This window comes from Silurus meridionalis, chromosome 28 (assembly GCF_014805685.1).
Source record: "Silurus meridionalis isolate SWU-2019-XX chromosome 28, ASM1480568v1, whole genome shotgun sequence".
Taxonomy (NCBI): domain Eukaryota; kingdom Metazoa; phylum Chordata; class Actinopteri; order Siluriformes; family Siluridae; genus Silurus; species Silurus meridionalis.
The window spans coordinates 3,960,092-3,972,500 of record NC_060911.1 but is presented as its reverse complement, the minus strand read 5'-3'; the positions used below and the strand labels follow the sequence as shown (position 1 = coordinate 3,972,500).

The window sequence follows — 12,409 nt, the reverse complement described above, 5'->3', positions numbered from 1 at the left end:
TTTTTTTTTTGCAGTGGTGGGCCATGCATTTGGTACCTTGGCCTTCAATGGGGAATTACCCAACTAAATCCACCTCTTAATACCCCCACTATTACGTCGCAATTATAGAAACCATCAATACAATACTAAAACACTTCCATCATCTGGAGTAGTTCAGAATCAATATTTGTCTAATAACAGGACAAAAACATAAAACATTAATTAAAATACAACCTACTTATCAGAGATGCAGACTCATAATTTGCACTGCTCCTCAGAGGCTGTAAGTCAGTGGTACTGCTCGTATTCACTGGTCTGGAAGTGGTGGACAAACCCTTTCCCGGGCTGAGACAAGCTAGCTAGCTTTGGGGTTGACGACCTCCTCAAGATGTCTATCATTTCTTCAAAAAATTTAATTTTAAGTATGTCTGAAACCAAATAAATGTTTCTTTCTCCGTAGGCATAAAAAAGTCTAACTCAGATGTATTAATGTGTGCAGCGCTACAGACGTGTTTTGCCAGTCGAACTTGGCTGTACCAGTTTCCCTCTGACAAACCAATCAGAGGACGGAAAAATGCTGACCCTATTCTGGGCCAGCTAGCTGCCCTGTGAGGCAAATATGAAATCTGATTGGTTAAAGAAACAATTAAATTAATATAATTTCATGAAACAATTATTAGAATTTTAGGTTATAAATGTAGGTCAGTGCTTCTGATAGTGTTTCTATCTAATCAGGGCACATGATAGAAATATTATCAAATGTAGAGAATGGACTATTGGGTCAGTGATTCTGATAGTGTTTAGACAGAGAAGGCTTTGCTGGCCCTGACCGCCCACCACTGATAATAAGTAGTGTTTGTTTGAATTAATAATCGCATTGTTGCGCATCATTTCCATCGTTCATGCCAACTTCCACTTGCCACTTAATAACACATAAATTATTCCAATCTTCTCTTCAGAGCACTTATGGAAGGAGTCTTTATTTTCAGCACACTGTAACACTGTCATATTTAATGTGTGGTGCTTTTTCTGGTTTCCTGGATAACATGACATGCTATATTTTGTATTTGACAGAGAAAAAATGGAACTTACACAATAATATTGGTGGGTACAACAAAAAATAAATATAATAAACAAATACTGTGGTATAAGAAGAATTAAACACCTGGTGGATGTGCTGTTACAGTAAACATTAGATGGGATAGAACCTGTGCTTCAGATCAGGCTTTATTACATTGACTTGTTAACAGTGTTATTTGAAAAATTCTTCACAGACCATATTAAGATTATTCCAGTGGGAGGCCATCAGGTCCAGCAAGGCCTTCTCTGCTGGCCTAAACTCAATCAGAATCACTGACACAATAGTCCATTCTCTACATTTGATAGCATTTCTCTCATGTGCCTTGATCAAATAGAAACTTCAACATAAAGTGAAAGTTTATGTTTGAGCTTCTATCTAATCAGATTTCAGTCCTCACATTAGATATTGCAGTAAAGCCAGCACTGTGGGTACCTCAGACGTTTTTTTTTTTAACTATAACTCTATGCTGAAGCTGTTGCTTTAACCAATCAGACTGTGATTTGGTTAAAAAAAATAAACAATCAAAATGGTCCAAACTTATTATTTACACATTTGAGTTTGCTTTCACTGGAATTCCTTATTTGTTGTTTTGATGGTGATTATAGTCTGTATTTTGGTTTTAATAACCATGTATGAATTTCAGCATTTGTATCAAAACCTTGAATTATCTTTTCTGGGATCAGAACCTTCCTCAGACATTTTGTGTGGTAGATGACCTGTAAGGCTGGGAGTTTATTTCCAAAGATGAGCTCCGCCGCTCTCACAACTCTCTAGGGTCTTTCAATCTAGTACTGTGCAGCCCCCATACCAGACGATCAGGTATCCAGTTAGAATGCTCTCAATGGTGCATCAGTAGAAGTTGCTGAGGATCTTAGGGGGGAGGCCAAACTTCTTAAGGCTGTGCAGAAAGTAGAGTTGCTGATATGCCTATTTTAACTCTGTAAGTTGTATGACATACATCGCTCTTTGGAGCAAATAGGTCACAGCGAAATCACTGGCTTCTTTTTTTTTCTTTTCAAAGAATACTTGATTCTTGATTTGTGGCCATAGTAGCTATAGTGGGTAATAGGTATCATATAGTTATGTCAATGCTCTCTCTTTCTCTCGTCTGCTCTATCTTTCTCTCTTCTAATCAATTTTAAATTCAAATAAAATAAAGAAAAACAAAACAAAAATGAAATCAATACAAAATACCAATAAATGATTAAAATGCAAGGTTTCAGTGAATGTCAAAAGGATAAAGGTATAAGCATTGCATTCGATGTGTACAATAAAAGAAACAAACAGAAAGAAAGAATAATAGTATAATAATAAAATTCACTAAATAGTAAATTAAATGTATGTTGACTGCATGTAATTGTCCTGTGTGATGTGATGAATTTTTTTTTCTCTCTCTGAGCCTTACCACTCAAACAACCCCAACCCCCCCCCCCCCCCCACCCCCTTGAGTTTATCCCACAAGAGTAAACACACATGATGTGCCAATCAGAGGCTACACACACGCTTTCCTGCATGCCTGAGAGTGAGTTCAAAGTGAGATTGTTATTGTTTCTGTCAAGTGTGTTCAGCCCTACAGACAGTGAGGATAAGTTTAACAGGAAGTTTTATCAGTATTGAACTTTTATTGATTGTTCCTAGAGCAGATAAGAGTGGCATCCTCCCATAACCTTCCTTCCTCCTTAACCTTCAATTAAACCCATCTCTTTAAGTTTACAACACACACACACACACGCACACACACACACACACACACACACACACACACACACACACACACACACACACACACACACAGAGAGACAGAATAGACTTTACAATGCCTATAGGTTTACTACCAGGAAACAATCTTCCAAACCACACCCCTTATTCCTCTCTCTCTCTCTCTCTCTCTCTCTCTCTCTCTCTCTTACACACACACACACACACACACACACACACACACACACACACACACACACACCTCTTTTCTTTTTATATTGCTGCAAATGCTGTCAGAAGCTCTTTAATGCTGCAAATCTCCAATTTTGTCACATCCCAGAGGTGCTCTAAATGGACATTGGTCAAGTGACTGTGGAAGCCACTGAAGTCCCCTAAAGCTCACTGTCTAACAATATTTATAAGACCAGTTTGATATGGCTTTAAGTCATGGTGCATTATCATGCTGGAAGTAGCTCTTAAAAGATGGGAAAGGGATACATGTGGTCAGCGACAATGTGACAAGAAAGGAAAGCATTCCCCACACCATTACACCACCCCCACTGGCCTGAATTGTTGACACAAGGCTTGGATTCTGCCTGTCCCGCCTGACAGAAGTGGAACCCAATTTGGACTTCATTAGTTGTAACAGATCTGCCTCAGGTTTTGAATTACTGTGTGTTCTGACATGCTTTTCTGCTTCCCACTGTTGTAAAAAAAAAAAAAAGGTTATTCGAATTGCTCTTTCTGCCAGCTCAAACCCAGTCTGGTGCTCACTAGTATTAGTCAAAAAAAGGAGAGAAAAAAATATTTTAGAGTACAGCTATGTATCCATTGAGCTGGTGATCCAGTTGCAAATGTCTAAAAACTGTCAAAATAAATAACCATAATAACAATGATAAATAAATTATAAAATAGTTCTTTATTAATGGATTAAATAAACTCTAAAATCTTTGTTCACTGGATGCAAAATGTGTGTGTGTGTACACTAATTCTGAACATAATGAAGTAAATGCCAGCAGAGGGCAGTATATTCGCCTCAATGCAGAAATAAAATGTAAATTTTGGGTGGGTTTTTTTTTTTTGGCATATTGGTTAATTTATTGACACATCACATTTAAATAGAAATAATGTACAGTGCAGATTTGATATAATAATAAAATAAATGTAGCTAAAATTGTGAAAGGGTTATGTATTAGCGTTAAAACAGCTGCACATTATTTAGACCAGAGTTTCTCTGTAATTAAAATATAACCGTAACAGATAACAAATACACACCCCACTGCATGCACTTCTGCTTACATTTTATTCACTCCTAACCTCCTCTCTTATACAATCACTTATTTTTTCTTTTCCACCATAGGAACAATGTTGCCCAAGAGGGAATTTGGGCGAAGGACCAATCTCAGCTGAGCAGTGACACTGTAGTGGCATAAAATGTGTTTTGTGCTTATTTAAGTGTATCAGCGATGTATTTCACAATTGTGTATACCTGCTGGTAAATTTATAGACAATATACTTTGCTGGTATTTGTACCAGTAAAGTGCATCAATCACACATTCTAGCCTTTAATCAGTGGTCAGTTTTTGAGAGCAGGTCGGATTAGGTGGATATTTTGGTTTGGTGAATTGCTCCCAACCCAGCAGTGAAATCTTATTGTATTTCGACATAATGCTGTAACAATGTTGTTCAATGGGATTCATTCATCAGGTCCATAAATTCTAAAGGGTTTATGGAGGTTACTTTTTTGATGGTTGGAATTCCTGTTTCCTTTTAAGTCTGCTCGTATGATGGCTTGTTTTCTGCTCTAGCAAAATTATTTCACCTGCAATAGAAGACATACGCAATCAGCAGGGAAATGCAATAAAATTATTTTGTGAAAAATGTGTATGTGAGTTTATATACCTTGGTTGTCAGTGTGCTGGCTGCATGTAAAGACAGCAGCCAGGCCAAACACACAGAATACAGTGAAGGCTAAGACGGTGAAAACCAGCTCTAAGCCTGAGAATGGAATATCCATAACGCTCTAGACACACACACACACACACACAACAATTTTTACAGTTTAGGAGTAGTCAATGTGTAATATAGTAGTCAATGTGCAGCTTGTATAGAAGTATTGATTTACTGTCCTCTGAAAATATATATATATGTATCTTGCATTAAAGCAGTTGAAATTTGGTGCTTTGAGTACAATTGTCTCATACTGACCACTGTGTGTTCAACATGGCATCTCATAGCAAAGAATTCTCTGAGGATTTGAGAATTAGAATTGTTGTTGTCCACAAAGATGGCCCAGGCTATAAGAAGACTGGTAACACCCTGAAACTGAGTTAAAGTACAGTGGCCAGGGTCATACAGAGGTTTTCTAGGATAGGTTCCACTCGGAACAGGCCTCACAAGGATCAAACAAAGAAGGTAAGACCTCGTGCTGTGCATTAGGTACAGAAGTTGCCTTCAAAAAAATGCATGTGTGCTGCCAGCATTTTTTTAGTGGATGCAGAAGCAGAAAGTCTGCTTGTCAGTGCTCAGAGCGTACACTGCACACTGCAACAAGTAGGTTTGCATGGCCATTGTCCCAGAAGGAAGCCTTGTCTAAAGCTGTTTGGCTCAGATGGTGTCCTGCATGTGTGGTGCCACACTGGTGAGGAGTACCAAGAAAATTGTGTCTTGCCTACAGTAAAGCATGGTGGTGGTAGCAGCCTGGGGCTGCATGAGTGCTGCTGGTACAGGGGAGATGCACTTAGGGTGTACTTACTTTTGTTGCCAGCTATTTCAAAAATAATGGTTGTATATTAAGTTATTTTTAGAGGACAGTAAATCTTTACTGCTATACAAGCTGCACATTGACTAATCTGAAGCATATCCAATATTAATTTCTATAGTATTGTCCCTTGAGAAGATATATTAAAATGGTTTCTGAAATGTGAGGGATGTACTTACTTTTGTAAGATAGTGTATATATTAGGGCTGCAGCTAAAGATTATTCCATCAATTATTTGAGTAATCGGATAAGAAGTACTTTTTCTTTATTAATACTAAATTCTCCCTTTCTAGAGCAATACTGAATATACAAGAGAAAATTTGACAGGTCTCTTAAAATGAACAATAGTTTTTATATTTTATATATTTTTTAGAAAAACTTTACATTTTTATTGCTGAAATTGCATACAAGAATATTTGTGAAAACAAAACCTATTTAGTGCATTTAGTTGCCATATTACCATATCAAACTGCAAATGCAAGTATAAAAATACAAAAGATCATAAATTAAAATATAAAAATCTATTTCAAATAACAAAAAAAAAAAGTTAAAAGCACTGTACTGTGTTTTCTTTTTGTTTTAGTTTGAAATGATCTCAAACTTTCTGTTGTTTTGTTTGGCCTGAATCTTCTCCTCATCCCTCTGTTTGTCATCCTGCAGCATCGTCTGTGTTACCTGTCCTAAATGCTCAAAAGTTTAGTGGGTCGTGCGCCAGTAAAAATGGTCCGTAGAGAAACACAGTGCTCCGTGTGTAGTTCAATTAACTAAACGAAGCCAAATAATTTGCCTCAATAATGTTTTTGTATTCGAATTATTTGAGTTACAGCCCTAATATATAGTGGGTACACACACACACACACACACACACACACAGTAGTTTTTTTGTTGTAAATTCTTTCCCCTTATTTTTCTTTTACTTTTCATTTTCCACTATCTTTCTCATCTCTGGTCACAAGACAATGACCTTGAAGCTAATTAACATTAATGATCTAAGAAATGTGAAACACCATGCCCAAACCTTTCCAGGCACACCAGTGTGGCTGTAGGTTTTACTGCCTGCTACTGGGTTCCCAATTTAAAATTGCGGGAATGAAGTAACTAGACAAGTAGCATTACTGAAATTATGGTGGAACAGGGCATTCATGTACTGGATGAAAAAATTCTTAACGTCACACATAATGGAACATGTGTCTGGGGTTAAGGGGGCCTTTATGACTTTCCAAGTTGAGGGGGGTGTTCTAGTGTTATATTTATTGTTCTAGTCTGAGGCAGAACATTTAAGGATTCTACACAACTGGCTAGACACTTCCCTTAATGTTGCCTGCTCCAATATGGTGGTATAATTTCTTTTGAAGTGATGGAACCACAAAGAAAAGTGTGGCTTGTAGAGCTAAATGCAGTGATAGGAATCCATCTGATTTGGACCTAGACAACAATGCAGTTCATGTATTTAATGCAAGCTAAAATTATCCTTTTTTTTTAATCATTAGCTCAGTGTCAGAGACAGGACTCATTGGAAACAAGTAGCTTTGACATAGCTGTTCTTTTATCTAACCAACTGGAGACTACATAACAAGATGGATAAACGTAGCTAATGTTTACTTAATATAGAGTTTGCCAGTGCTACTTCTGTATTTACAAGCTGTTTGATTTGATAAACTAACTACTCTGTGATTTGTTTCTAGGAAAATCTGGTAGTCCTGTGTCATCCCATCTAACCCAAGTGGCAAGAGGCAGTCTTATTCACTTGAGCACATTGTTCAACACACATGATATAATGCAGTATTTACAATAATTCCTAGCTTGCTTGACTTTTTTGTATCACTCACTGCACTTTCCAAGATATACAAATAGCACATTTTGTTGCTCAGCATGTTATTCACCTTTCAGTCTCATACCTCTTATATTTACTCTTGCTTCTGAGCTTTTCACATCTTCTGAACTATATGCTGTTAGTATGGTTGACTGGTCCTTTCACTCTATACAGCTAAACTGCTGAGCTTGCAGAGGTAGCTGCTATCATGTACCTTCCAAATACAGGCATACACAGAAAAGTTTATTAACTTCTGATGTTCTAAGTTTGTTTTGAGACAGCCCCTACACTAAAGGTGTGCTACATGATCCATTTCAGTTGCATAAGAATGTGGGCTATAACTCTTGTTCCATCTGCCGACACTTTGTACAGACAATGTTGACTGAAATTGGTGTCTAAAAAGAGTGTGAGAATGTTAGGTTCGGGCCTAGTTTAAGATTCCATGAATTGTTTAACATTCCTTAATTTCCAGAACAAAAAGACTTAGACAAGATTTTGCCACAATATACGTCACTGAAAAGTAAAATTGTATATTTAAATATATATAGAGACATTTGAGTATGTTTGCCCATGCCTAAGTCGATTCTGAAATCTTATTTAACAAATACAAATTTGAACATTCAAGAAAAGATTTAATCTTATTTTAGACAAAAATTTTAGAGAGAGAAACCGTGAGAGATTGTCTTTTACCTTTAGAATTAAAAGTCTCCAGTCATCTTTGAGAGTGCAAATGTGTGTTAAAAATGTGTTTTACAAACGCTATACACTTCTTCCCAAAGTGTTTGAGGCTTAACAAACCACGTCAGCACATTACATTCACACACCTTTCATTCCCTAACATCTGTAAGACTTGCCCTTTAGACAAATAAAGTCACATACTCACTATCAGTCTCTATTGATGGTTATAAAGTGCAACAAGTGAACCTGGAGCAAGTCCCTGAACTTTCCGTTTCTGTAAATGCCATAAGAAATCCCAACACGTTCCAACACACAAGCAAAGCTCTGCTATGCTCTCCAGGATCCAAATCGAGTTTTACAAGTGCATTTATCCAAAGTCTGTTGGTGTAGCTTTCATTCCTAAAGAGGTTTAGATTCAGACTATGAGTTGGTCTTGACGTTCTTCGCTTACTTTCACTAAAAGGAGCAAGAAAGAGAGAGAGAGAGAGAGAGAGAGAGAGAGAGAGAGAGAGAAAAGGAGACAGGGAATTATGATCATGATTTTCTTTTTTTTTTTTTTTGGAAATCCCCGTAAAACATGTTTGACTTGCCCTATAATATGCATATTATTTTTCTTCCTTCATACACCTCTTTTTTATCACCTGTTGGCCAAAGCAATGTGCAGTACATTTAAATTCTCTCTTTCCTCTATATATCAAATTTAACATTTAAAGATTCACAACTTGGACAAAAGTATGTGAACACCTGACTATTACCTATCCATATGACTCTTTCCCAAAATGCTGCTAAAAAGATTTGTATAGAATTACAATTTGCCATCATTGAAACTAATGGAGCCCAACACGCTTTAGCATGATTATGCCCCTGTGCACAAAATGAGCTCTATGATTAAAGAGTTCAAACAGATTGTGGCCTTTATCCTATTACTGTTCACTGAATCCAGCCTGAAAACACTTTCTAATGTTTGAGGTTTTAGGTATCCATATTAAAAGTAACATAGATAGCAGAAACAGAGTACATTGAAGCTGCTGACATAATATAAAGTGATCACACAGTATCAGTGAAGTGTTGACCCCTGGTGTAAAGCTTGCAAGTTACAAGTAATTTAGTAAAGTTTTTGAAGCACTTTTTTAGCCGGAATGAACTTTGAAGAAAAGAATGCTCGTGTTTGAAGATCTGTAGAAATAAACGTTATCTACAAAGAATGAGTGACTAACAAGGAACTGTGTGGCTAAACTCTTTATGTATAAATGTATTGCTGACAATATATAACATCAACACCGTCCTTTGCTATGGTTTGGAGTAGCCAGTTTCTCCTTTTTTATTTGCTTTCACTTCAATTCAGCATTATTTGTGTAGTGTTTTTTTCATAAAATCCATGATGTTGTGTGAGTACCTGCTGGAGATGGGCATCGCTCGTGTATCATGCCATGCAGCGTAAACAGGCTAAAGACTAGCAGAGAAAAAATAATGATGTAGCATTCCAGTTCTGTGAAGGGAGATGCCATCTGCTGCGTGCGTGCACACACACACACACACACACACACACACACACACAAACACACACAAACACACACCAATATTATATTCATTTCCTTTGTGTATCAAAAATCAAAATAAAAAAAGTATGCATATGGCTTATAGAGTAATTCTGAACAAATATGTGACTATTTACAATATTAATTATGCAAATAACCACCAGTTCAACACCACCACCTGGTAATGAATAAATCACTAACCAACCTTGACATATGGTCCCTATACACACTACATTATTTGTGACATTAAACTAAGACAATACTCTACACAATACAACGTAAGCAATATAATTCTTACTGTTGTGCAAAGACTTCTGCAGGAATCCACAACGCTTTTAACACATTTGGGTTTACTGTGTCTTTAGCTGTGTGTGTGTGTGTGTGTGTGTGTGTGTGTGTGTGTGTGTGTGTGTGTACACACTGTAATGTAATATGATGAACAGGTAAAGCCAGTGCCTGGCTCATATTGCTGGCTGAGTTAACCTAATGAATGGTCTGCCTTAGATACGTGCAGTTTGACCTAAACACACACACATTTACGAACAAACATGAACTGAATAATTATCCAAATCCCTGACTCTGAATGTGTTGTTAGCTCAGTATGGGTTTGTTGTGTGTGTATGTGTATCCATGACTTTGTGTTTTTGTGTATGACTTCTATCCCAGCTTGATACATGTTGTCCATGGTAACCTGTTGTACTGTTGTACATGCACAGTAAGGGTGATTTCACACACAATTTTTTATGTTGTTGTTTATTTGTGTCTGCTTAGCATGTAAAATGCTGTAAATGCTGTCTTTTTTATTAAAAATGTCTGAAATTATGTTTGTTTCTGTATGTTTTGTATATCTGTTCTCTTATTTACTTTGCTTTAGATCTATATGTAGAGCTTTTTTACACTTTATAGTGAGTGGTAGGTCAGTGGTTAAATATCGATAAGCTGTTAAACTCTTAACTCTCTGTACTCCAGGGCACTGTATCATGTCTGACCCCAGTAAGAAACCAGGGAGTTGGAAAGCTGGCAATGTTGAAAGTTTTATGATGTTGACCGACTATAATCATAGTGTAAATAAAAAAGCTCACATACCACCCTGTCTTGGGTCTGCTTATGGCCGACTGATGTAACGTCGTCATTATTACATACAATAAATACAGTACACTTTCCATCTCTCTAATCTCAAGAATCATTGTCATCGAGCAGGAAATGTGGAAAATCAGTCACTGTGTGTATCAAATATGTCATTGAAGAGGAGCCAAATATTCTGGAGTTGCCTGAATCCCAAAGATATTTAGTCTCTTCTATTAACCACATTGACACTTTTCCTACCATTTTGAACCCTGGAACAGGATGTATGAGTTAAAATAAGCAACAATTGGATAGTGTTTGAAATAAATGAAACAACTAGTCAATAAGTCAAACAATTGGAATGATTGACTTTACTCAGTTTATATAGCAAGCCTAGGCTACAAATAAAATTAGGAAAAAAACAATGTACATTTAAGCAGAAACAAGTGTGTTTATTCTTTACATTTCCTGAGTTCCTAGCGTAATTTGATGCCCCATCAACACAAGACATGCAGGAAGTGAAGAATTTTGTATTCCAATTTTTGCCTATTGTTGAAAATGTTTAGTTTTAGGCAATGAAACATTTCTAATCCCCGCTATGAGGGATCATGAAGGATAGAAAGAAAAATCAACTGTTACTACATTCCTAAGATGTTTGGGTTGCAGCCTGTCCTGAGATTGTCTTTAAAAAAATCTTACAGATAAGAACTTTTATCTTGAGCTACTTTTTATCATGTCACATTTTATTACATGACAAATGATACTAAATTTTGTTTAGATTTTTCATCATCTGTTTATTATTTATTCCATTAATAACCAGATTAATGAAGTTGTTTCCTCACCATTTTCTTTTCATCTGTCATCTATAGTGATCAGCAGCTGAAGGATTGCCAGGTCTCAACAACGCTGAAAATAAACTTTCTAGCAGAGTATTGATCGTTCTTAACATCCTGAACAACATTTGCACCCTGCTATTACAATCATGAGGAAGGCAACTAACCTCAAAACCTATTGTTCTGTTTATGATGCGTTTCTTTTCCTCTTTTTTGAGTCAGGTTCCCTCAAAATAAACTGAAAGAAGGACAACAAGCAATGAGGTGAAATATAGTAGAACTATATTATACAATATTAAAAGTGTTGCAAATTTGATCAAATACGTTTGTATGTGTCAAAATAATATCTATATGATAAAATTATTTGAATCTACTTTGTTTAGCAGAACTAGGTGACAGCGGATACATAGAAAGTGTAACAGTAACACAAAAATCTAGCCAACTATTCATTGCTTTAGAATGTTACACAAGTAGCTGTTAACTAGCATATTACCTGCATATGTTTTCCAACACTATCAGCACTGAAAAGATTGGAATCTTATAATAATTTTTAAAATGCAGAAGCTAACTAACAAATTTAACAAATTTCTTACCTCAGTCCATCTACATTTTCTGACCTCTAGTAATGTCAAGATGAATCCATTCTCATCTGTGTGTATCAGTTATAGACAGGTCAATGAACAGCTTTTCGCCCTTGACTTTAGTAAAGTATCATTGAAAAAGGTCTAACCACAAACCCCTTAGCCAATTAACGTTTCCATTTAGGCAGGGGTAAAGGTACTTGTATAACTTATAAAAATGATTAGTTAATAAAACATGGGTGGGTACCTTGTTACTGATTTGCTGAGGGAAAAAAGTAATATACTGAATTTCATTGCTGTGTACATGTACTAATTAATGACAATAAAGATCTATCTGACAATAAAGACGTCCGTCTGTCCGTGCAGTCTGCTAAACAGATCA

At 36.4% G+C, this 12,409-nt stretch overlaps 1 long non-coding RNA gene across 3 annotated transcripts; it reads right to left on the bottom strand.

The window, feature by feature from the left end:
• Positions 1-3,566: 3,566 nt before the first annotated feature.
• Positions 3,567-11,583, bottom strand: LOC124381247. 3 transcript variants are annotated; one of them, XR_006924814.1, is made up of 5 exons: positions 11,456-11,583; positions 9,407-9,521; positions 8,023-8,466; positions 4,661-4,781; positions 3,567-4,580 (listed from the first exon to the last, which is right to left on the bottom strand). It is a non-coding gene; the product is annotated as an uncharacterized LOC124381247 (long non-coding RNA). The 3 variants fall into 3 exon arrangements; XR_006924813.1 differs by having other exon boundaries at positions 8,216-8,466; XR_006924815.1 differs by having other exon boundaries at positions 8,216-8,466; positions 9,407-9,518; positions 11,456-11,567.
• Between the last annotated feature and the right edge of the window lie 826 nt (positions 11,584-12,409).